Source organism: Mustela nigripes, chromosome 6, assembly GCF_022355385.1.
Source record: "Mustela nigripes isolate SB6536 chromosome 6, MUSNIG.SB6536, whole genome shotgun sequence".
Classification (NCBI taxonomy): domain Eukaryota; kingdom Metazoa; phylum Chordata; class Mammalia; order Carnivora; family Mustelidae; genus Mustela; species Mustela nigripes.
Window position 1 is genome coordinate 105,447,072 of NC_081562.1, and position 25,893 is coordinate 105,472,964.

The 25,893-nt window shown below is 36.2% G+C and overlaps 1 protein-coding gene and 1 non-coding gene across 14 annotated transcripts in view; both read left to right on the top strand.

The window, feature by feature from the left end:
• Positions 1 to 25,893, top strand: part of ERC1 (ELKS/RAB6-interacting/CAST family member 1) — a 552,388-nt gene that overhangs the window by 208,203 nt on the left and 318,292 nt on the right. The gene's annotated exons all lie outside the window — the stretch shown is intronic.
• On the top strand, positions 14,348 to 14,451 carry LOC132020992 (U6 spliceosomal RNA). The gene has a single exon (XR_009405180.1). It is a non-coding gene; the product is annotated as a U6 spliceosomal RNA (small nuclear RNA).

Here is a 25,893-nt window from a genome sequence, read left to right on the forward strand (position 1 = left end):
AAAAGTATAAAGCAATTTATGTGGGTTTGAAATACAGTAAAAAGCAAAATTAACCTGGGTCACCTGGGTGGCTCAGTGGGTTAAAGCCTCTGCCTTCGGCTCTGGACATGATCTCAGGGTCCTGGAATTGAGCCCTTTGTCGGGTTCTCTGCTCCGCGGGGAGCCTGCTTCATCCTCTCTCTCTGCCTCTCTGCCTACTTGTGATCTCTGCCTGTCAAATAAATAAAATCTTAAAAAAACAAAAAACAAAATTAGCCCTCCTTTCATACTTACACTGTTCGAGTTTTTGAAGAGGTGTCTTCATCCGATTTACACTGTTCCATTCCTTTTCTCTTAGCAGATAACTTCCCATCCTTTGCCCGGTAAATAGAGCTTTAGGGTATCCATAGTCCTGGGATAATGTTTTCACTCATGTTCCAGCTCTTTTCCAAGGCCAAATTTGCCTATCCTCTTTTATTCCTTCCCTCTTCTCAGTTTTAAAACCCTTGCTTCATAACATAAGTGAAGTGTTCTCCTTATTTCTATTCTCTTCCTTTCCACCGATTATCGCAAATGTAAAACATATACTAGTTTCCCCCATTCTTAAAAAGAAACAGAGGTAATCCTTCTCAGTATCTTTTCCTTGGCCTCAGTTCAATACAGCTTCTTATTTTTACCTTTTTTTTTTTCTACTGACTTGCACAGTTTCTGGAAGAAATCATTTTTGTTTCCTGCCTCCACTTTCCACACTTGTATTTCTTTTCCAAATGTAATCTGGACTCTTTTCTCACTGGGGTGCTAGATGGCTTCAGTGATAGGCTGTTGCCGAATTTGGTGACTTTGTTTGTGTTGGGCCTTTTGACCTTTCTGGGGTGTTAGATATTATTATCTCTTTTCTTTTAGAAGGCTGTCTTTTGTCATTTATGTGACATTGTTTTCTACTAGCTATCTTAACATCTCCTTGACCTCCTTCACTCTGTCTTGCTTTTCTTTCTTTCTTTTCTCCTCCTCTTCCCTCCTCCTCCTCCTTTTTCTCTTTCTCCTTCAAAGATTTTACATGTTCATTTGAGCGAGAGAGGGACACAGGGAGAAGACACTCCCCGCTGAGTAGGCTGAGCAGGGATGCTGCTGCAGGGTGGATCCCACGGTCCTGGGATCTTGACCTGAGCTGAAGGTAGACTCTTTTTTTTAAAAAATTTTATTTTATTTTAAAGATTTTTTGTTTATTTATTTGACAGAGAGAGAGATAACAAGTAGGCACAGAGGCAGGCAGAGAGAGAGAGAGGGAGGAAGCAGGCTCCCTGCTGAGCAGGAGCCCGATGTGGGGCTTGATCCCAGGACCCTGGGATCATGACCCACGCCGAAGGCAGAGACTTTAATCCACTGAGCCACCCAGGTGCCCTGAAGGTAGACTCTTAACCAATTGAGCCACCCAGGCACCCCTGCTTTTCTCCCTTTTATATGTTCCTTAACCCTTGGGCTTTCTCATAATCCTTGTAAAAAAAAATACATTTTTGTTTACATTATTGGTTACCTGCCTTATTACTACCAAAGTCTCAGTTTTATTTATTTTGTTTTGTTGAAGTTTTTATGGAACTTCTATTTCAAACCGTACTTACTACAGAACAAATCCTACATTGTTTGCAATAAAAGTAGCAAGCACAAATACTGCATTTAAACAGTGTTATTCCAGGGACGCCTGGGTGGCTCAGTTGGTTAAGCAGCTGCCTTCGGCTCGGGTCATGATCCCAGCGTCCTGGGATGGAGTCCCACATTGGGCTCCTTGCTCAGCAGGGAGCCTGCTTCTCCCTCTGCCTCTGTCTGCCATTCTGTCTGCCTGTGCTCGCCCTCTCCCTCTCTCTCTGATAAATAAATAAAATCTTAAAAAAAAAAAATAAACAGTGTTATTCCCATTATCTACTGTAAATGTTTTCTCCACATACTTTAGTAAAGCAGTGTGGGTACCACTTAAGTAATTCCAAGTGTTGGTACAGTTTGAACACAGTTCACCTTTAGTAATAAAATACCATGAAGGCTTGTGTTTGGAGAACTTTGATCTCTAACTTAAACATGAAGTGGACATATTTTTACGGGGAGGTTTTAGCACTTTTGCCTTTTGTATGACAGGTTTTGATCTAAATACCTCTAAACAAAACCTGCCCCAGAAGAATTTGTCTTTGGAAGTCATTGTTGTATGCATAATTCTCTGAGTTACAAATTGTGCTAATTATCATACTGTTAGTTTTTTGTAGTTTTTACTCTAGTAATAAATGCCATTAAGCTGTACTTACTTCTAAATAAGTTTATTTTCCAAGGAATACAAAATAAAACAGGTTTTGTTTCTCCATTGGCAAAGATCGTTTTGGTTGTGGTGTGTAAAAAAAAGTCTTTCTTAGCTTCAGGTTGGAATTTATGCAGTATTTTTTTCTGTACAGAAGCATTTCACTTGGTTTTGCGAAGTCCAATTGAGCAGGTCCTTAAGAGAGTATTAATAGTTTAAGATTGGATTGGATAATTTGTATAACTTCATTATGGGACCTTGGGCAAAATACTTAACTCTTAAGTGTTTGTTTTAACCACCTGTTTTGTGTTAATAGTGACACTTAAGCGTAGTGTTTGTTTTTTAAGCATTTCTGGTTTGGACAGATTTATTTGTTTTCTCTTCTCCTCTGTTGTTCTCTCTGTTTTCTTCTGTCCCTGTTTCCATTAGTACAAAGCAGAGAAATTTTTATTTAGAGTGATGAGTCAGGAGCTATTTCTCTGATTGCCCATCTTAAGAGTTTTTTTTTTTCATTATTGTCTGGTACTAAGCTCTAAGACCTCATAAGGTGACATTTACAAAAAGAGGTGTAACTATATATTCAAGGCTTCATTCTTTTTTGTTTTTAGCTGAACTGTTCAGGATTTTGTAGGCCCCAAAGCATTTCTGACCTTGTTTTATCTGTTTACAAGGAGTTTGATTCATAGACAAGAGTTTTTAAATCTAGGAGAATGACCTGTTTTTAGTTGCATTTTTTTGTTCCTACCTGTCATTCTATTGGCTTTCTTAAACAGCATTATTTTTCAAGAATGTATCTCCTTATTTTTTTTCCTTTCAAGCAATACTATTGCCTAGTCTTTTTTTAATGGGTTACGCAAGCATAGTGTAGCCACACCTCCATTAACTAACTTCTCCTGAAATATAGTGTTATTATTTTGAATAATTCATTGGTAGAAAAAAATGTATGAACACATACTTGTCCTGATCTACCTGACTGTTCTGCTGAAAAGTATTGAGTTTTGTGCCATCTTGCACTGAGAAGTGGTAAACGTAGTTTTTCTTAGTAGAGCTGTAGACAGTTCCGTGGCATTCTGTACATGAGCTAAAGATGGCAAATTCAATAGCGAAGGGAAGAAAGTCTAAATTTACCTTAGTTGAAATTTGAATTTGTATATGGTTGCCAGATTTAGCAAATACACATATGAGATACCAGTTAAATTTGTAAACAATGACTACTTTTTTAGTATTAATGTGTTGTAAATACCAGGACATACTTGTACTAAAACATTGTCACATATCTGAAATATAAATTTGAAAGGACTTTCAGTATTTTATCTGACAAACATCATTCCTCCCAATCTCATTCTTTATCTCATTTCATATCATAACAATTCTAGGAAATGGATGATATTTTCCTGTTTTACAGATGAGAGAATTGAGGTTCAGTGGAGTTAGTGGACTTACTTAGGGTTATTGCTACAATATGGCAGAGTCTTTAGTACAAATTTGGTTTTTCTGATTTCATGTACCACATACTTTAATTTTCCTGTTTCCTGTTTTGTATATCCTTGTGAGGTCCAGATGCAATCTGTAGATTATAATATGTTTTAAATATATATTTTTACTTCCTTGGAATATGGGGGTCAGAAGTTGGATTAATTGTGTTATCCTTTGGTGAGAATTGCCTCTCTTACCATTTCTAGCCTGCTGTATGAGATGCTCCTTCAGTAGTGATGGGATTATTTCCGGGTGTTCCCCTGATGATTCATACAATACTTACAGCTTTGTTCAAGAAAAGCTCCACAATAACTTATATTTTAGATAGTGTGATTTGTTTGGTAAGGTTAATTTAGAACCTTGCTTCCTAAATTTAATAGCATACAAATTATATTGGAGTTTGTTAAAATGTTTTTCTGATGTGTGGGTTTGGATAGGGCTTGGGCTTTTTATGCTGATAACAGCTGTCAGACAGTGTCAATGATGCTGATTTGCGGATGTTGCTTTGACTGGCAAGGCTTTAGAACACTGGCTATGAATGAGCAGTTTTGGAATTGATTTTTTTTAAAAAGATTATTTATTTATTTATTTGACAGAGAGAGAGAAATCAAAAGTAGGCAGAGGGGCAGGCAGAGAGAGAAGGGGAAGCAGGCTTCCTGCTGAGCAGAGAGCCCGATGTGGGACTCGATCCCAGGACCCTGAGATCATGACCTGAGCCGAAGGCAGAGGCTTTAACCCACTGAACCACCCAGGTGCCCCTTGAATTAGTTTTTATCTTTTTAAAAAAATTTTCACATTTAACCTTATCCCTGTTGATTTCTCTATATCAGCTCATATTTGAACTTACAGGAATCTATTCTTCATTGATTTCAAGGTAGTAATGCCACCTTTTGCCTCTGTTAAAGATCCTCTGGGGTGTTATACTGGCATGGGTACAGAGACAAGTGAAACTCTTCAGGATACTAGAGCAAAAACATTGTTTTCATTAGCACCTATTACCTGGTCATTTATATGTATAAAAACACATTGAGTAGTATAATGGAGTAACAGAATTGAGAATGGAGCAGGAGGAAAGGAATGGGTCACAAAACTTAAAGACAGTTGGCTGGCTTGGGTGCGGGTCACAGTTTTGCAGAAACCTTCCTTCCAACCTCCAGTTTCTATTTTCTGTATGACTTCGAGGTCTCAGAATTTGAGATTGTAGACTAGGAGATAAAGATGAGGAAATCAAGAGTCTAAATGGGCAGCTGTAAGGTGATTTGGTGGTCTTTGGTTGGAGTGTTTATGTTGGTCTTTGTCAGTGAAGATGATACAAGAAAATGAAATGGAAGAACTTGACCTTTGTCATATACAGGAAGAAATGTATCTGCTTAAATTTTCTTCACTTATTTTTCTTTAGAGAGAATTATTTTGTTTCTGTTTTGCTTGGGATATTTACCCCCACTGGCCCTAAAAGACATTGTTAAGATGTTGTTGCTAGCTCTTTGGTCTAGGTATTAAGCATTTCGGTGTTAGTTATGAGTTTCTAAATTAAAAAATCACTAAAGTTTGTTAAACTTAACTATTTTGAAAGAGGTAGCAGAAATTTATTACCTTCATATGTGATCTTTTAATTGAGATGTAAAAAGGAGAGTTCTTTGCAGATGACTTTCTAAGGGAGCTAAAAGCAAGGAGTAATAGGTTTAGAGAAGTGGTCATGATTTAGTTTGGAGATAATAAAAAAAACTTAGAATATGTGTTTTGAGAGGAAGAGTCAGCACAGGCTATCCTTACCTGATTTAAGGGAGGTTGGTTAGTATAAAGTATATTAACTTGTCTGTTCTCGTTACAAGTTCAGTTTATCAGTGTGACTTCAGGGCAAAGTCAAATTGATCCTTTTTTGCATTACTGTAAAAGCTATCTAACTGTCCCTCTGTCCCCCAAATTATGATTCCCCTTCAGTGTGTTTTCCTAAATTTTGGAAATCTGATTGTACCACTTCCCTATATAAAGTCTTACACATTTGGGATAAACTGCCAATTCCTTGCTTAATGTAACGTAATTATTTGATTTTTGTTTATTTTAGCTTCCTTTTTCTCTGTTCTCCAATTTTATTTTAAAAGTTTAAAGATTATTTACTTATTTATTTAGAGCATGCATGCAAGCAGGAGAGGAGCAGAGGGAGAGGGAAAGAGAGAATCTTTATCTTTTTAAAGATTTTTTGTTTATTTATTTGAGAGAGAGCAGAGCAAGGAAGAACATGAGTGGGGCAAGGAGGGGGAGAAGGAGAAGCAGGCTCCCTGCTGAGCAGGGAGCCCAGTGTAGGGCTCCATCCCAGAACCCAAAGGCAGCTGCTTAACTGACTGAGCCACCCAGGTCCCCCGAGGTAATGTCTTATAGATGTAGAATTATTCCCTGACTCTTTCTACCTGAAGCTTTTGGCTCCTTTTTTGGTCTGTCCACGTTTAGTTTCTAATAGTTCGCAGTACACTTTCACATCTACACCATCCATACACACATTTACACCATCCAGTGTAAACGAAGAGACAAATGTATGGAAGAACTAAAGGCTTATTTTTTTACACTCATCGTTTTAAGTGGAGGGAAAGTGTAAATTTTAAAAGGCAGGTCTGCATAGAAATGCTCCTAACTTCAGGGCTGAAGCTCACTTTCTGAAGAGTTCAGTTTGAAATGAGTCATTCGAGAATGCCAAAATGTGCTGGTTCTTCTGGAAACAGGAAAAAAAGACTGAAAGATGAAATTTCTCCAGAATAAAGGAAGCCATGGAAGATAACAGCTCTATAAAGCTATAGCTTTCCACCTTTCGCTTATTGTGTATGTATCATGTAAGCCGTATTAGTCAGTATTTGGTTTCAGAGATGTTACCAAATAATCATTTTTTGCTTATAATTAGACTGGTTAAGTATATGATATTTGTAGTCAGACAGCCCTAGAGTTGAGTATTATTTCTTTGTGTGTAAAACTGTAATTTGGGCTAATTACTAAATTTTATTGAGGCTTTTATCTAGAAAGTAGAATAAATGAAAGCTCATGAAAGTGTTTTGAATAAGGTGACAAAAGAGATGATGTGATGATAAACATTAAGGTGCTTGGTATATGATGAAAAACTTACAAAGGTGATGAAAAACTTATATGATGAAAAACTTACAAACTTACAAAGGTTATTATTTTACTTATCTAACATAGTGCTGTACTTAACATTCAAATATAGATTGTTCAGTCACACACAAACCCACCTAGCCCTTCCCACCACCTGCAAAGGTAGGTGAGCATTTCTGTAATTCCATAATTCTCTGCAGGTTAATGTATGGGGAATTTAGGATTTACATTTATGTATTCCTGTATAATAAGGTAGATATGTGTGTTTATGTGCATGTATGCATGTGACAATGAATGTCACTAGCTTTTTGCCATGTGCCAGATCCTATGCTATGCATTTTTCATACATTCCACATAACAACTCTATATCACAAATTAAAATATAAAAAACAAAAAGCCCTGAAACTTAAAAAGAGCATTTGATCACTTAGGTAATGAATAGTAAACCAATATTTAATCCAGAGATCTCCAGTCTTAATCATTATATTCTCATGAGGGGTTCTCACAGCCCTGTCTTTACCACTTTGACGAAGGAAATTTTGGGGACAGTTTAATCTTCTTATGAGTCAAAAGCACTTGGACCATAGTAGAAAGTACCATATGTGCACTGTGAGCAGTGATTTGCCTGCATCTTAAATCAATACTGGCAATTTGAATTTCACTGTGTATTTTAGTTTTTCTTGTATTTAATCTCTAAGTCTAGAGTTAATATTTGTGTATTTCAAGTAATATAATTTATGAACAGAGTCTAGAAAATATTTTCCTTTACACATTATGCTATAATATATCATACTAGTTCAGGTGTAGACCCTTCAGTCATGGGGATGAAGCAGTTCTGGTCGTGGGGAGTGCTGGAAAGCTTTGCCAGGATGCTAGCATTTCAACTTCATTTTAAAGGATGAGTACTTGTATACTAGGCAGAGATAGGGTAATGGCATTAAGACATCTGAAGAGCCCAAAACAAAAACACTCCAAAACAAAAAACTTACTGCAGGAGGAAATAGAATTACAGACACATGAATAGAAATGTAGGTGATCGTTAAGGGCCTTTGGTGCTAATTAAGGGAGTTTAGATTTTATTATGAGGTCACCATGTCTCGAAAGTGAAACACCGGCATGTAAACTAAACTTTTATAATTCACTTGTGGCATACTGAATTTTTATAAATTAAATCATGTTTTGTGTATAGTTGGAACTCTGTTGGTTAAAGACCCCTTGGAAGAGGAATTTAAATGTTTTTGTAATGAAAATACAATGTAAATTTTCAGATTTATAAGTTACAATTTTTATTTATTTTTGCCTCCCTTTCTTCCTTTAGCCATCCTTTATTAATGAAATCAGAAACTTTAAACGTGATTCTTTCCCTCCATTTCAGTGGAATGCTTTAGTGATTGATAGTCTTCTACCCAATTGATTTAATAATTTTCATTGAATTTTACCCAAAATTAATGAAGAAAACCACTTAGTGAGTTTGCTGATCCCTAGCTTTTATTTGCACCAGAGAAAAACTGTTAGCATTATCTACTCAATATATCTGTTTTTATTAATGTTGTATTAATGCTTTGATTCCCATAGTAGCCTCCAGCTATTACTTGTCCATGTGCATGTTACAGAGAAATGTCCAAGTTAAATTAGTTTTTAAGCTGAGCCCTGTGAAACCAAGCAAAGAAGTATGAAAGGTGTCCTCTTTCTGCATACCAGCTTGGTTTACTGTTTTGTGGTGTGATTAAACTGGCATTCACAGTGCTTATCATTGGCAGAGCCTTGGGCCAATGAAAATAAATGCCTTAATATCTACAAAGCACTTTTGAGATAGAAAGAGGGAAACAAGAGAGCAGGAAGTAAAAAGCTATATGTGTTCCATTGTTCTTTGTGCTAGAATGTTACTTTTCCTAGGTCATGAGGCCTCCTAGGTCTGACTTCCACCAAGAAGGGTTGTTATCTCTGGTTGAATCTGTGAGGCCTGAGGCGTAGAAACAAAAATATGAAAGAGAGAAGAAAATTAAGTAAAGTAGGAGTGTTGGGGAAGAATAATAAAATTGGAAAGAAAAAATAGAGGTGAGGCTTGAGGATATATATGTTTATTTCTCTTGGTACCAACATTTTGCTCAAAAGACTAATGTAGGGGGCACCTGGGTGGCTCAGTGGGTTAAGCCTCTGCCTTCGGCTCCAGTCATGATCTCAGGGTCCTGGGATTGAGCCCTGCATCGGGCTCTCTGCTCAGCAGGGAGCCTGCTTCTCTGTCTCTCTCTGCCTGCTTGTGATCGATCTCTCTCTCTCTCTCTCTGTCAAATAAATAAGTAAAAGCTTAAAAAAAGTCTAAGGTTATATGTCTTGTTTTAGACAATGATAGAAATTAAGATTAATGCATAAAATAAATCGATGCTCTCCATAAAATGCTTGTTCTTTCTTGTGTCATTATCAATAAATTAAGGAGAAATAGAGTGAACAATACAGACCCAGCTCTTTTTAAAGAATGAAAACAAATGACAGTATAATTATTTTGCCACAGATCCCAAAAGTCAAGTCATTATTTTAAGGCAGGAATTTTCTTTCATTTTCTGTTTCTCTATCACATGTTCAGATTTCTTGGCACAATACAACCATAGCATTGTGTCATATTCTTGGTCTGGTGTTTTTGGACTTTAGAAATTGATTTCGAATATACCAACAGTGCTGGGTTCTTCCCTTTATAGAGTTTGGGTAACAGGCATCAACTGTTGCAGTAAAACAACTCCAGAAGTTATACTGAGATGTGAGAATGGGTTCTCTCATTTTCTTTTCTTCTCTTGTGGTGTCATTCTAAGCAGAGTCTCTTTTCTTAGACGTGGGGGATTGTGTGCTTGCTCTGGCCAGCCTAAAAAGAGAGAGCCTTCTCTCTTTCCTTTCCTTTGTATTTAAGTATGAGGAGATGATGATTATCTGTTGGAATTCTGCATGTTGGCTGAGTGCTGTTACAAGATACAGTGCAGCCCTGACTGCTACTGCACTGAGATGCTGAGTAGAACTTGGGAGAAAAAGACACACAACTGTCCTGACAGGTCTCGCTTCAGATTTATGGTTCCATATTTCAAATGTGTTCCCAATTATACAGGCAATTCTAATGCAAATGCATATTAAATTTGATTCTACATTTCCAGAGATGATTATATCCAACTCTCTCTTCTCTTATAAAATCTACAAAATCCCTCCCCTCTCTCTCTCTCCCCCTATCTCACAGCTGCTGACCTCACTTCAGATGCTGACTTCAAATCAGATGCCACTCATTGCATCTTCCCAGCATTAGATCTGCCAGTTTATGTGCATCTGTACTGGTGTGTTTTGCATGTTCTTTTACAGTGGTGTCACTATTCTAAGTTCAACACTACCACTTTTTCTCTTAATCCTATCCTAGTCCCCCAGTTCAAGAATGGTGCTTTCCTTTATTTTAGAAAATTTGCTCTCTCCTAGTGCATTATTTAAGCATACTTCAACATTTCCACCCTCTGTCTTTGAAAGTCCCTCCCTTGACATGATAGTCCTTTCTAGCTGGCTCTCCCTTTTTCTCTTTCCTGCTCAGTAAACTTTGTTAAAAAATTGACTGTATATAATTGCTATCAGCGTTATCTCACCTTTCTTCAAGTTCATCATGCCAGGCTTCTGGTTCATTTATTTATTTATTTATTTATTTATTTTAGACTGTTTTTAATCACTTCCTTGAAACTGCTTTTGCCAGGATTTCAGATGGTGTATTTCCAGGTTCCAGGTCCATAAGTCACTTTCTGTCACCTTACTTTCCCTTTCAGCATCATTCTATCCACTCCATTCTACCTTCTCCCTTCCTTGAAACGCTATTTTCTTTTGGAATTTCTGACAACAGATTCTACTTATTTCATCTGTCCTTCATTTGTCATTTCTTCTCTGTTGTCATTTCTGGCTCTCCCATACTCCCTTAGAATTCACAGGGCTCCATTTTCAGCCCTCTTGTCTTTTTTATTACGTATACATTTCTCAGAAGATGTCTTCAAGTCTTAAGACTTAACGACTTTCAATATTGATCATGTATTTATTGCTCCCATCTATTGTGTATATGGGACGTATCTGTCATGTATATATACATGTGTGTACACACATATACACACACGTAAGTAGCTCCAGAATAATATACTGTGGAGATAATTTCTCCATGATATCTTTAATTAGATATCAGACTTCACTTGGCCCAGAACGAATCTCTTCATTTTGCCCTGCCTTTTCAAAACTTGTTTGCCAAGTTCCCCAGTTTAATAAATGGTATCACATTCATCTGTTGCTTAAGAATAAATCACCAACTAATTCCTAATTTGTCTCTCACTCCCTACATTAAAACTATAAGGAAGTCCCAATATATCTGAAATTCAACCTTTTCTGTCCATGCTTTCCTCCTGTGAAGCATTATCTCTTGCTCAGACTACCAGAGTAGCTTTCTCTTCTTCATAGCTAGCTAGACTGAGTTCTTAAAGCTTATAGTAAATGTGGTCACTCCTTGCTTAAGGCCTTGCTGTGCTCCCTGCTTACACTGAGGATAAAATCCAAATTCCTTACCATGGTTTATGAGATTCTGCATCTCTGACTACTTGCCAGCTCTGTGATCCCACCACTTACGACTTCTCCTCACTATATCAACTTTAAAAAAAAAAAAAAATGAGCCAAGTTTTTGCTATGCTCAAAGCATTTGTTATGTTCTCTCTACCTCTTCCTCCAGTTCCTTACATGGCGCACTTTTCACATCCTCCATGACAGTTCCTTAGTGATATCTACCCTGACAATTGTAGCACAGTAAACTACATCTCTATTCATGTATTCAGTATCTCTATTACATGGCTCAGTTTTATTTTTGCCATAGCACATGCCACTGTGCTATGAGATGCTTCTTTTTCAGTTTATGTTGTTTTGCCTCTTTCAAAAATAAGTTCCATGAGACCAGAGAGGTTATACTCTATTCTCTTTCTTAAAACTGTGCAGCCCTTGGTTGGCATTCAGTAAGTATTTGCTAAATAGATAAGTGGAGGTTAGCTCTTTTCGGAAAAAATTGACAGTTGGGTTTAGAATGCATGCTGGGTTCTCCCCCACCCCCCCACCATATATGTGCTGCCAAAGCAGGCATGAGGATTTTTTTGTTTTTTTGTCTTGAGATATATTTATTTATTTGAAAAAGGGAGGGAACATGAGTGGTGGAAGGGGCAGAGGGAGAGGAAAAGAGAGAATCTCAAGCTGACTCACTCTTGAACATAGAGTCCAAGTTGGGGCTTGATCCCACCACCCATGAAGTCATGACCTGCGCTAAAATCACCATTTGGTTGCTCAACTGACTGAGCCACCCAGGCTTTCCAGAATGCATACTGATTTTAACTTTATCTTAGTTGGTAGAAACTTGAATTTTTATTAGGTTATTTTTAATTAGTTTTTAGGAGATATTCTTTTGTACTTTATGATACCAAGGGATTACTTCCTAAAGCAGAAGGTGGGGCGCCTGGATGGTTCAGTTCGTTGTGTCTGGCTCTTGGTTTCGGCTCAGTCTGTGATCTTAGAATCATGGGATCAGGCCCTACATTTGGTTCACTGCTCAGCTGGGAGTCGTCTTGAGATTCTTAATCCCTTCCCTCTGCACCCTTCCAAATAAATAAATCAGTCTTAAGAAAGGATAAAATAAAAGGCTTTTCAGTGACTTATAAACTTATGCAGCAAGGATAAGCAAACTATGGGCCCTGTGTACCCTTTGTACAGCCTGCAAGCTAAGAATTTAAAATGGTTAAAAACAACAGAGAAGAATATGTGACATGGATTATAAATGGCTTACAAAGTGCATAATACTCTCTGGCTTTTTACCAACCAAAACCAAAAAACAAAAATAAAAAACCCCAAAAAAGTTTGCACACCCTTGCTGGAGGGTCTGGCCCTTCATTCCCTGTGTGACCTCATCTATCAGTATGCTGTGTCTCCATCTACTTTGATCACATTAGTCAGGCACACTCTTAACATCAGGACTTTTGCATCTTCTGTTTCCTCTCTATGGAACACTCTCTCCTTCATAGGTGCATAGCTGTGGCTTATTTCTCCTTTTCCTTTACATCTTTACTTAGATGTTCTATTCACAGTGCGGCTTTTCCCAAGCACTTCATTTTTTTTTTTTTTTTTTTTTTTTAAAGATTTTATTTATTTACTTGTCAGAGAGAGAGCGAGAGCGAGCACAGGCAGACAGAGTGGAAGGCAGAGTCAGAGGGAGAGGGAGAAGCAGGCTCCCTGCGGAGCAAGGAGCCCGATGTGGGACTCGATCCCAGGACGCTGGGATCATGACCTGAGCCGAAGGCAGCTGCTTAACCAACTGAGCCACCCAGGCGTCCCTATTTTTTAATTTTAAAAGATTTTACCACTTACTTGACAGACACACAGAGGGAACACAAGCAGAGGGAGTGGGAGAGAGAGAAGCAGACTTCCTGCTGAGCAGGGAGCCCAATAGGGGGCTCGATCCCAGGACCCTGGGATCATGACTTGAGCCGAAGGCAGATGCTTAATCAACTGAGGCACCCAGGCATACGCTGAGCACTTCATTTAAAATTGCAGTCTCACCCCCATTCCCTCTTTTTCTCTTATTTTTTTTCCACTGGATTTATTACCGCTGACATGCAGTGTATTTTACTTATATTCTCTCTCTTCCCATAGCGAAGGAAGAGAAGTTTGGGTTTTATTCTGAGTGTAAGGGGGGAGCACAGCAAGGCCTTAAGCAAGGAGTGACAGGATTTACTGTAAGCTTTAGGAGTTCAGTCTAGCTGACTATGTAGAAGAGACTAGTAGAAGAGTAAAATACAGAAGTAAAGGTACCAGTCAGAAAGCTACTCTGGTAGTCTGAGCTAGATAATGCTTCACAGGAGAGCATGGACAGAAGTGGTTGAATTTCAGATATATTTGGACTTCCTTATAGATTTAATGTAGGGAGTGAGAGACGAATTAGGAATATTCCCAAAGTAATACCTAGCACATAGAAGCTTTCATGAAATATTCATTGAATTAATGGTAATGGATTAGAGTTTCTTTGAGATCAAAATTTTAAAAAGAGCTTTTGGGGCACCTGAGGGGCTCAGTCAGTTAAGCATCTGCCTTTGTCTCAGGTCATGATCTCAGGGTCCTGGATGGAGTCCTGCATTGGGCTCCCTGCTTAGCAGGGAGAGGCAGACTTCTTCTCTCTCTGCCTCTGCTGCTCCCCCTGCTTGTGCTCTTTCATGCTCTGTGTCTGTCAAACAAACAAACAAACAAATAAATAAATAAATAAATATTTTAAAAAGAGATTTCTGTCAAAAACATCAATTCTCTTAACTTTGAGTAACTGCTGTGAGTTAGGCCTTGCCTCAGATATGTGGAGATATATAATATAAGGTCCTTGCCTACAAGGTGACTAGTGTAGTAGTGAGAACAAACATGGAAATAAGTGAAATTAAATATAAGATGGGACTAGTCATGGTGCTTTTCCCTTGCTGATTAAAAGCTGTTGAATTGGTGCTCCCTTCGGCAGTACATATACTAAACTTTGAACAATACAGAGATTAGCATAGCCCCTGCAAAAGGATGACAGGCAGATTTGTGAAATGTTTTATTTATAAAACAAAAACTTTTGATCATTTAAAGCATTTTTTGTAAAATTTTACAGTGTTTATATCAAACTCTACATTGTTAATGATTTTATATTCTTTTTTAATGATTTTTATCATAAAATCTTTCTTTTTTTTTAAATCATGATTTAAACAATCTGTAGATTGTTAAGGATACAGTTCCATAAAAATAAAAGTCCCTCCTTAAAGCAGCTCTTAAACATTGTCATTAGACATAAAACATATAAAACTATTATTTATTTTCTTGTATACTTTTGGGGATGGTATCATATGAAATTGATATATATTTTTAAAGGTTTTATTTACTTATTTGACAGAGGGAGCAAAAGCAGGGGGAGTGGCAGGCAGAGGGAGAGGGAGAATCAGGCTTCCCGCTAAGTGGGGAGCCCAGTGTGGGGCTTAATCCCAGGACCGTGGGATCATGATCTGAGCTGAAGGCAGACGCTTAACTGACTGAGCCACCCAGGCACTCCTGAAAGGGATATTTTTTAAGCCAAGTGTAGGTGTTTAGGTAGTATTACGAAATTTCACATCTTAGTTTTTATACTGAGTGTTAATGGAGCTGTTCTCAGGAAGATAGAAGGAGAGGATGTGTGTGTGTGTGTGTGTGTGTGTGTGTGTGTGTGCGCGCGCGTGCGTGCGCGCACACAAATGCAATATCTGTATATTCTCTCTCTCTCTAGCATTTTCGACATTATAGAGATGTTTTATAGGTAATACTTTGTCAGTATAATTTTGCTTCTAAGTAGCATATTTTTAAGCTCTTTTTCTTTTTTTGAAGATTTATTTATTTTAGAGAGAGAGCATGAGATGAGCAGGGGAAGGGACAGAAGGAGAGAGAGAAAATCTCAAGCGAACTCTGCATTGAGTGTGGGGCCTGACACAGGGTTCAGTCTCATGCCCCTGAGATCATGACCTTAGCTGAAATCAAGAGTTGAATGCTCAGCTGACTGAGCCAGCCAGGTGTCCCTTTTAAGCTCTTTTTTTAGCTTAAACTTCTTTTTTCTAGTGAAAACACAAATAGCTGAATCAGGTTTGATTTTTGGTATTTCTTTAAACCTGACAATAGTAGCATTCTATTTTTTTCTTAAATTTGCGTGGGAGATTTTTATGTTGGGTAACCTATTATGTATGTATTATGTGTGTCTTTTTGACAAAGGGAAAGCCATTAGACATGTAGTTTCTGAAAAAAGTATTTATGGCTTCTTAATAAAATGGAAGTTTTGAAGAGCAAGAATTATTCCTTTCTAGTTGTTCTTAGGTGCTTAAAGATAAGGAAAGTGTTCATTTTTCATTGCATTGTAATGTTAAACTGTATTTTCCCTAAACTCTATTGTTTTGGGTAGATTTATCAATTGAGGGGATGTACTTAGTTTCCTTTTTATGCATGTGTTGAACAAATATTTAATGAGCATCTGTACACTAGGAGGAACTATGCTAGGTGTTAAGAATTAGGAAAATGTAGCAAACATGGACCTTGAACTCTAGGAAAGCATTTTCATTCCTTTTTCTTTTCTTTTTTTTTTTTTTTTTTAAGATTAAAAAAAATTTTAAGTAATCTCCACCTCCAGTGAGGGGCTCAGACTTACAACCCCAAGATCTAGAGTCATAGGCTCCACTGACTGAGGTAGCCAAGCGCCCCTAGGAAGACATTTTCATAGATACAATGAGATATAAATCTGGTTCACAGTAATATAGCAACAATAATAGGAACAAATTAACATGTCATAAGTTATATTTAGTTAAAGTGAATGCAGGAGCTGAAAGGGATCAGTAGTAGTTATGGCCTAACAGATTTACCTAAGTTTGGGTTTGAATTTTAAGAGGTAGAGACTGAGGGAACAATGACAAAGTAAATAGGGGCAGATTTAGTAGATCTGATGTGATCCTGAGAATTCTGTATTTTCAGCAAGCTCCCACATGATGCTAATGATATATATTCATATAAAACTTCTTGTGACGGAGACCAGTAGAGATCAGATTGTCTTTTCCATTTTTGCTTTTTTCTCTTCTTACCCATTAATTTATTCATGTTTGTGTGAGAGTGGAGAGTGTTCAGTCTATTATTCATCATTTCGTTGTTAAAATAGTTGAGAACTCATCAATTGAGAATCAGATTTTAAAGGATTAATTCATTTATGAATCTCCTTTCTCCTTTTCCTGCTTGAAAAATAATAAATATATAAGTCCACTTAGAATTTAATCCCAGTTAATTAATTCAGGCATAATAGCAGTCTGAGAGAGTTTATAAAAAAATCTATACTAAGCCATTTAAATCCTTTTCATTCTGTTTGCACTTTAAGGTATGGATTTACTAACATATTTGGATTTTGTTGTCAATTTGGATTTAAATCAAATTATATATTGATCTGTTTATAAGTAAAGAAAAGGTAATTTCATGTTTCAAAGGTTCTGTTTTGTCTCAGAATATTTATTTCTGAATATACATTGTAGTAACATCTTTTATTTTTACTCTTAGCATATGTTTTGATGATACTGCCTTTTGTATTCTTTACCTAAGAAACAGTATTGAAAAGGATATTAGTGAGATAAGAAATTGGGTGTATTCATTCCCTCTAGTTAATTTGTGAATTCAGAATTCTACATACACTCGTGCTTGTGTGTGCACACATACATAATACAAGGAGGTGGGGTAGAAAAGACAATAGGAGAGAGATTGATTTAATCCTCTTATAATTTTCTGTACTTTTTTTAGTTCTCTGACTTTCAAGATAAAATCATTTTATTTTCATATTTAATTATCCTTTATTCTGTACAGTGAAAATGTAGAAGTAATAGCCAGAAAACTAAGATAAAGAAAAGAAATTGAAAGTATAAAAAGAAAACCTTAGGAAGTAGAAAATGAAAGATCAAAAAAATAAGGGAAACTTAAATGTGCCATAGTTGGACTACCTTCTATTAGTGTGATACAGAAGACCCTATTTTGAGATAAAACTGTATTTCATTTAAAAAAATGTAGGTATTTATGTATTTGTTTTAGAGAGCATGCATGTGTGTGCATGTGAGCAGGGGGAGGGGTAGGGGGTGAAGGAGAGAATCTCAAGTAGGCCCGGTGCCAAACAGGGAGCCCCATGGAGGGCTTGATCTCATGACCTAACCTGAGCTGAAATCAAGATTCTGCTGCTTAACTAACTGAGCCACCCAGGTGCCCACATGTCTCATTTTTTAAAAACATAACTTTAAAATGTTTTAAAAAATTTTGTCTATTGGGGCATCTGGGTGACTCAGGTCATGTCTCAGTGTTGTGAGATCAAGCTCTGAGTCAGGCTTCACTCTTAGCTTGGAATCTGCTCGGGATTCTTTGCCTCATCTTTCCCTCTCCCTCTGTTCCTCACCCAAACTGTGTGCTCTGTCTCTCTCTCCAAAATAAATAAAATATATAAAAAGTATTTTGTCTATTTTAGAAAATTTAGAAACTACAGAAAACCATTAGGAAAAAATTAAAAACAGCTGAAATTTTTAACTTTTTAGTATTTTAATTTTTAATTTTTTTGATTTTGCGTGTGTGTGTGTACATGCACACATGTATGTTTAGGATCATGCTTTGAATTCAGCTTGGTATTCTGTATTTGTTTCTTAGCATTTTATCATGTCTTTTTGGAGTTGATGGAGATAATCATTAAAATTCTGTGACCAGTATTTTGAAAATCAGAAATAACATTTTTGGTTTTTAAACACACACTACAAGTTGGATTGGAATGTTGTTGGGATGGGGTAGGGGCAGTGGGATTTTTTTATTCTCTTTTCTGAAATACAGCTAAAAACACCCTGAACTAGATCTGTGACTTAAGGGTAAAGTCAGAAATTTAAAAAAATCATTAGCTCTCGGATAATAATTATGATTAAAAAGAGTGAAATGGGTTTTAATTGGATTAAATGTTAAGCGTATAAAGTTGGCCCTCGAACCAAAAAATACACAGGTAATTTTAATTAGGTTTTTTACTCTATGTAACCAAGTCACCAGGTTGCTGTAGGCATTAGTGGTTGCTAGCACCATCTGGAATAATGCATATATAGAGAGTGAGAAGAATTATACGCCAGGTGAGATTTTTTTCTCCCTTAAAACAGAGAGTGAAATGTTTGTACCTATTAAAGCAATGTTATGAGGAATTTAATTTTGAGAAAGAGCAATTTGATTCATGAAAACAATTTTGCTTTATTTTTTTGGCCTTTTTAAATGCAAAGTACCAATCTTTTTTTCCCATTAGTTGATATAATTGATATCAGACTAACACAAATGGAATTACTAGCATAGAAAATTATGTAATGAGGAGGGTGAAATATAAACATGACTTATGTTTCTATTTCTTTTATTGGTAACTATTTTTATTATATTCTCTGTGGTTGAATCTTTCTGTGAATAGTCAAGATAGCAGAAAGTACAGATCTGAAATGTGACCTTGGCATAGCTTATTATGTATGTACTTCCATTAGAGAATGACTTTTTATCCTACTATTTATGTCATTAATAAAGTATTTGATTTTGAATAAGTTTTTTAGTTAAAATTCTATGCTGAAGAAACATTTAGAAATTACTTTTAAAAATTTTGTTGTGTGTAGGTGGGATCATATTCAGATCAACCTAAAAGAGAATGTGTGTTTTCAAAACCTTGTAGAGAGGATTCCACAGTTATGTTTTTGACAGTATTATTAACTATATTCTCTGAGAAACCTTCGTTACAGACAACAATAAAAATGCCAGAATTCTTTCATTAATTTCATAAATGTATAGTTAAGGTGGAGGAAAGTAAAGAAATTTATAGGGGTAAATACACAAAATATAAAAGATAGGGTTTGTCTTGTGATAAAATTGGTTTAACATTGGAAAATCTCAAAGACATGTCAATAAAATAAGCATTCATGTATTCACAACTAAAATGACAACTTTTGGCAGACAAGGAAAGATTAAAAAGTTCCCACAGAAAAAAGTTAACAGATATTCTAGTCAATTATGAAATGTAAAAGCATTTTGCTGAATCAAGAGAAGGACAAAGATACTCATTCTCACTACTCCTTTTCATCATGCTTCTGGAAATTCTAGGAAGTTCAATGAGAAAAGATAAAAAGAATGAAAGATTGAAAAAATCCTGAAATACCCAAAAGAATATACAGAAAAATTATTAGCAGAAACATTTACCAAGATCGTTCCATATAAACCCACATATTGAAATCAAATGCATGTCCACATGCCAGCAAGAAAACATTAGAATAAAATTAATTTAATAAATTATATCACTGGAATAATTGATTTAAGAAAGGTTCATCTGGGTTTGGGACTATTAGATGAAAAGTTGATGAAAGGTGAATTTTATACACAGATGAGAAGGCTGTTACTACCTTAATACATTGATGAATCCTAGCTTTGTTAAGAATGGGAAAACCAGACATTACATGCTTTCCAATGTGAGGCAATATGAAATATACACTGCCATTATTTAGTGTTATGACTTACAGAGTTAAAACTGAATCTGGTCAAGTCTTTCAGGCTAAATCTCAGTATCTAAAGAAAAGGAAAAGCAGGAAATGAGTTAAATGACTCCATGAAGAAACAGACAAATAGCCCAAAATGTAAGTCATTTTATAAGAAAAACTGAAATCTGTTTCCTTAAGAAGTCAGTGGCATTTTAAAAAGGGGGCAGAGGAAGAAGTGAGGGATTTTTCTCTAGATTAATAGAACTTGGAAGGATTTAACAAACACAATGCTGTGAACCTTTAATGAATTCTGATTCAAACAAGCCAACTGTGAAAAGATTTATTTTGAGATGACTGGGGACCATTGAATATGTATTGGACATTAGATAACAATGAATTGTTAATTTTGTCAATACTTACATTGTTGAAAACTATTTTTGGGGGAGTACTTTTTATAAGGAACTTTGTAATGACATGGTGTCTGAAACTTAAAATGACAACAAAAAATATAAGGTCCCTAGGAATAAAATAAAGTCTTTTATTGAAGAAATTCAAACACTTGTTGAAAACAAAGGTTAAGGATAACTAAATAACTTGAGAGACATACCATGTCAATGAATTGAAAGGTTCAAGAGCATGAATATGTCTGTTCTTCCCATATTGATTTGTAGATTCAGTACAGTTTCAATAAAATTCCCAAAAGGTAGCTGCTGAGTTTTGATTGCTCTAGTTGATTGGTTGATTGGCTGGTTTTGCAGTTTGATAGCCTGGTTCTGAAGTTTATATGAGAAGTCTAAAGGCCAGGAAACAACAAAATGGTCCTGAATAAGAACAAGGTAGGCAGGCTTGCCTGAAATAACTATTGAGATTTTATATAAAGGCATAATAATTAAGGAAATACAGATTTGGCATAGAAATTCGCAAAGATACCAGAGAGCCACAAAATAGGCACACTTGTTTTCAGAAACTTTCTATATGACAGTTGTGACAGTGCATGTTAGTGCTGCTAGGACAATTAGCTATCAATATATGTAAAAAATGAAATTTTATTCTTACCTCATGTCATACCTGAAAAATGAAATTATGTCTTTAGTTCATATCATATACAGCATCAGTGTCAAATGGGTTAATGACTTCAGTGTGAAAGACAAAGTTACAAAATTTTTAAGAGAATATCTTTATGAGGTTGGGAAAGGGAAGATACTATGAAAAAAATCACAAAATTGCAAACCATAAAGAAGATTGGTACACTTGATACAATAAAAATTTTAAAATTTTATAATTAAAAACATATCATAAAGGTAATTCATAGATTGGAAGAAAATATTTGTATAACATATAATAGGGGATTATTATACAAAATACATAAAATATACTTAAAGTCATTAAGAAAAAGATACCTAATTAAAAAATGGGCAGAAGATATAAGTAGCTATATTACAGATGTAGAAACAGGAATGGCCAAATACCATATGGAAAGATGTTCAGAACTACTGGGGAAGATGGCAGAGTAGGAGGGCCCTAAGCTCACCTCATCCAATGGATACATCTAGATAACAGCCACATAATTGTACATAACCCAGAAAATGACCTGATGACTGATAGAACAAACTCTCTGTAGCTAAATGTAGAGAAGAGGCCACATTGAAGAGGGTAGGAAGGGTGGAAAAGTGGTCAGCAGCTAAAGGGACCCACAGGGTTTTCTGTGGGAGGGAGGGATGCCTGAGATGTGCAGAAATCAAAGAAACAGACTCTCACACTAGGAATTCCAAAATCATTTGTCTTTGAAAAACAGAGGTGCTGAATTCTTCTAGTCAGTGGGGCTTAAAAATCTGGAAATCTGAAATTCAGCAGACTCCTGGGAGAGCCAGTAGAGCGAGAGGAACCTGAGTTCCCACTTTCAAAGAGATAGCACAACAAATAGCTCCCTAGAGATACAGCATAGAAGCAGCAGTTTGAAAAATACATGGGGTATACTGGAGGGAGATTTGTTTACTAATCTCAGAGTGTGTGCTGGAAGGAGAAGCATCCCGTGAGATTTCTCCAGGAATGAAGAAGCTGTTGGACACCATTTCCCTACCCAACTCACAAGCATAAACACATGGCCACCTGTGGGAACAAGCTCAGTGTCCATACTAGTATGGAAACCACTTAAGGCTTTCAGCTGACTTTACAGTAGAAACTTTGCACGCCAGAAGGGAGTGGCATGATATATTCAAAGTCCTGAAAGAAAAAAACCTGCAGCCAGGAATACTCTATCTAGCAAGACTATTATTCAGAATAGAAGGAGAGATGAAGAGTTTTTCCCAAACAAAAGTTAAAGAAATTCATGACCACTATACCAGTCTTAGAAGAAATGGTGAAGGGGACCGAATGGAAAAGAAAGACCATAAGAGTAAAAGCAATAACATAAAAGAGTAAACACAATAGAATTAAGTGTATCTATAAAAATCAGCCAAAGGATTCACACAATAAAGAGATGTATGGTACTGTATACCTAAATGTGGAAAGTGTACGGGGATGAAGTAAAAAATGAGCTCAAACTTAAGTGACCATCAACTTAATATAGACTGTTACATGCATAAGATGTTGTATATAAACCTAATGGTAATCATAAAGCAAAAACTGATAATAGATATGCAAAGAATAAAGAGAAAGGAAGCCAAATGTATCACTAAAGAAAGAGAAGCAAGAGAAGAACTACAAAAACAACCATAAAACATGTAACAAAATAACAATAAATACATAGCTATCAAAAATTACTTTCAATATAAATGGACTAGATGCTCCATTCAAAAGATATAGGGTGACAGAGTAGATAAAAAAAAAAAAAAGCAAGACCCATCTGTGTGCTACCTACCAGAGATTCGTTTCAGACCTGAAGACACATGCAGATTGGAAGTGATGGGATAGAAAAGCACTTATCATACAAACCAAAATTAAAAGAAAGCTGAGGTAGCAATACTTGTATCAGACAAAATAGACTTTAAGACTGTAACAAGAGACAAAGAAGGACACTATATCATTATAAAGGGAACAGTTCAAGAAGGCATAGCAAGTGTGGCAATTGTAAATATGTATGCACCTGGCGTGGCAGCACCCAGATACATAAAAGAGCTAATAAACATAAAGGAAATAATTGATAGTAATGGGACTTGAACTTCAATTGATAGAAGGGACTTCAACACCTAATTTACATCAATGGACAGATCATCTAAACAGAAAATAACAAGGAAATAGTGTTTGAGAAGGACACATTGGACCAGATGGATCTAACATATATTCAGAACGTTTCATCCTAAAACAGTAGAATACACCTTTTTTTCAAGTGCGCATGGTTGCGTTCTTCAGAATGGATCACATATTAGGCCACGAAACAAGTCTCAACAAATTCAAAAAGGTCAAAGTCCTATGATGTCATTTCCAACCACAGCACTATGAAACTGGAAATCAACAGTAAGAAAAAATCTGGAAAGACTACATATACATGGAGGTTAAACAACATGCTGTCAAACAATGAATGGGTCAGCCGTGAAATCAAAGAGGAAATAAAAAAAATATGAAGACAAAGATAAATGAAAAGACAGCAGTCCAAAATCTGTATAGCAATATAGGCATACCCCAAGAAACATGACAAACCTCAACTAACCCTCCTGTAAGAGCTAGGAAAAGAAGAACAAACAAAACTCAAAACCAGTAGAAGGAAGGAAATAATAAATAGTAGAGCAGAAATAAACATAAACTAAAAAAGACCCCAACAGAACAAATCAGTGAACCCAGGAGCTGGTTCCTGGAAAAGATCAACAGGATCGATCTTGACTTGACTCCCCACAGAAAGAGAGGACTCAGATAAACAAAATCAGAAATGAAAGAGATAAAACAACTGAAACCACAGAAATACAAGGGTTATGAGAATATTTTGAAAAATTATATGCCAACTAATTGGATAGCCTAGAAGAAATGGATAAATTCCTAGAAATGTATAATTTACAAAAGTGAAATAAGAAGAAATAGAAAATTTGAACACATTGATTATCAGCAATGAAATTAAGGCAGTAATCAAAACCTCCCAACAAATAAAAGTTCATGACTAGAAGACTTTTAGAGATGATTTCTACCAAACATTTAAAGAAGACCCATACCTATTCATCTCCAAACTATTCAAAGAAACAGAAGAGAAAGAAAAGAAAGCTTCCAAATTCATTCTGTGAGTCCAGTACTATCTTGATACCAAAACCAGTTAAAGATTCTACTAAAAAAAAGAACTGCAGGCCAATATCTCTGATGAATGTAGTTTAAAAAAATCCTCAACAATGTATTGTCAAACCAAATCCAACAATACATTTAAAAAAAATCAGTATCACCAAGCGAGATTTATTCCTTGGATAGAAGAGTGGTTTAATTCATAAACTAATGTGATATGTCACATCAACAAGAGAAAGGATAAAAAACTGCATGATCATTTCAATACATGGAGAAGAAGCTTTTGACAAAGTACAACATCCATTCATGATAAAACTCTGAACGGAGTGGGTTTTCAGGGACCACACTTCAACATAAAAAAGGCCATATATGAAAAACCCACCATAGACATCATACTCAAATGAGGAAAAGGTGGGAGCTTTTCTCCTAAGTTCAGGAGCAAGACAAGGATATCCATTCTCACCCTTTCATTCTGGAAGTTAATAGCCTGGATTTAATAGGCTGTGTGTAACAGACAAGTTGGGGGAGTCTTGCTTTAGTGTGTCCTGCCATCCCAAGGAGGCTGCCAGGGTACTCTTTTTTTCTCTCTGTCAAGTCACTTTCTTTTGATGGCTCTTGTCACCATGATGGCAGTGAGGTCTGGGGACTGGAGACAGTGTGTCCCTAGAACCACAGCACGAATTCCTTGCCAGGGCCCGAGCATTCCTGATGCAGAGGCTGCTGCGGTCTCTGCTGTAAGCGCCTGCTCGTCTTGGCTCATCGTTTCTTCACATTCCATGTTACAGAACATCTGCACCCCAAGAAGGGTCTGGTGGAGGCAGATTTAACCCCTTGTTTTCCAAGGATCATGTAAAGTCATTGAAGTTGTGAAAGTCTATTTTTTTCCCCTGTAAATCTATTTTTCACAGAATATAAGAAACATCAATGACCAGATCTGTCCTCCCTCCTCTTTCCCCTTCACCTAAGATCATCATTCCTGTTTGTATTTTCTTTATGTCCAGAGTAAACTAGGTGACTTATTTGTACAAAATGTTATTTTGCCACAAGAGACAGTAATAAAAGATTTTCACAGTTTAAAAAAAAAAAAAAAGTACTGGAAATCCTAACCATAGCAGTCAGACAACAAAAAAAAGTAAGAGGCCTCCAAATTGTCAAGGAAGAAATAAAACTTCTATTTGCATGTGACATGATACTGTATACAGATACTGTATACAGAAAGCCCTAAAGATTCCACCAAAAACCTTCCTGAACTGGTAAATGAATTCAGTAAGATCACAGTATACAAAAGCAATATATAGGAATCTGTTGCATTTGTATACATAGAAGCAGAAAGAGAAAATTTAAAAATAGTCCCTTACACAGATGTATTAAAATATAAAATACCTAAGAATAAACTTAACGAAAGAGGTCAAAAGCCTATAATCTGAAAACTATAAAACATTGACGAAGGAAATGGAAGATAACACTAACAAATGAGAAGATATTCCATGCTCATGGACTGGAGGAACAAATACTGTGAAAGTGTCCATATAGCTGAAGTAATGTATAAATATAATGCAATCCCTATGAAAATATCCATTATTTTTTTCAGAGTTAGAACAAATGATCCTAAAACTTCTGTGGAACACAAAAGACCCTGAATAGCCAAAGTGATCTTGAAAAAGAACAAAACTAGAGAACACAATCCCAGATTTCAGGATGTAGTACAAACTTGTAGTAATCAAAACAGTATGGTACTGGCATAAAAACGGACACATAGATCAGTGGAACAGAATAAAAAACCCAGAAATAAGCCCA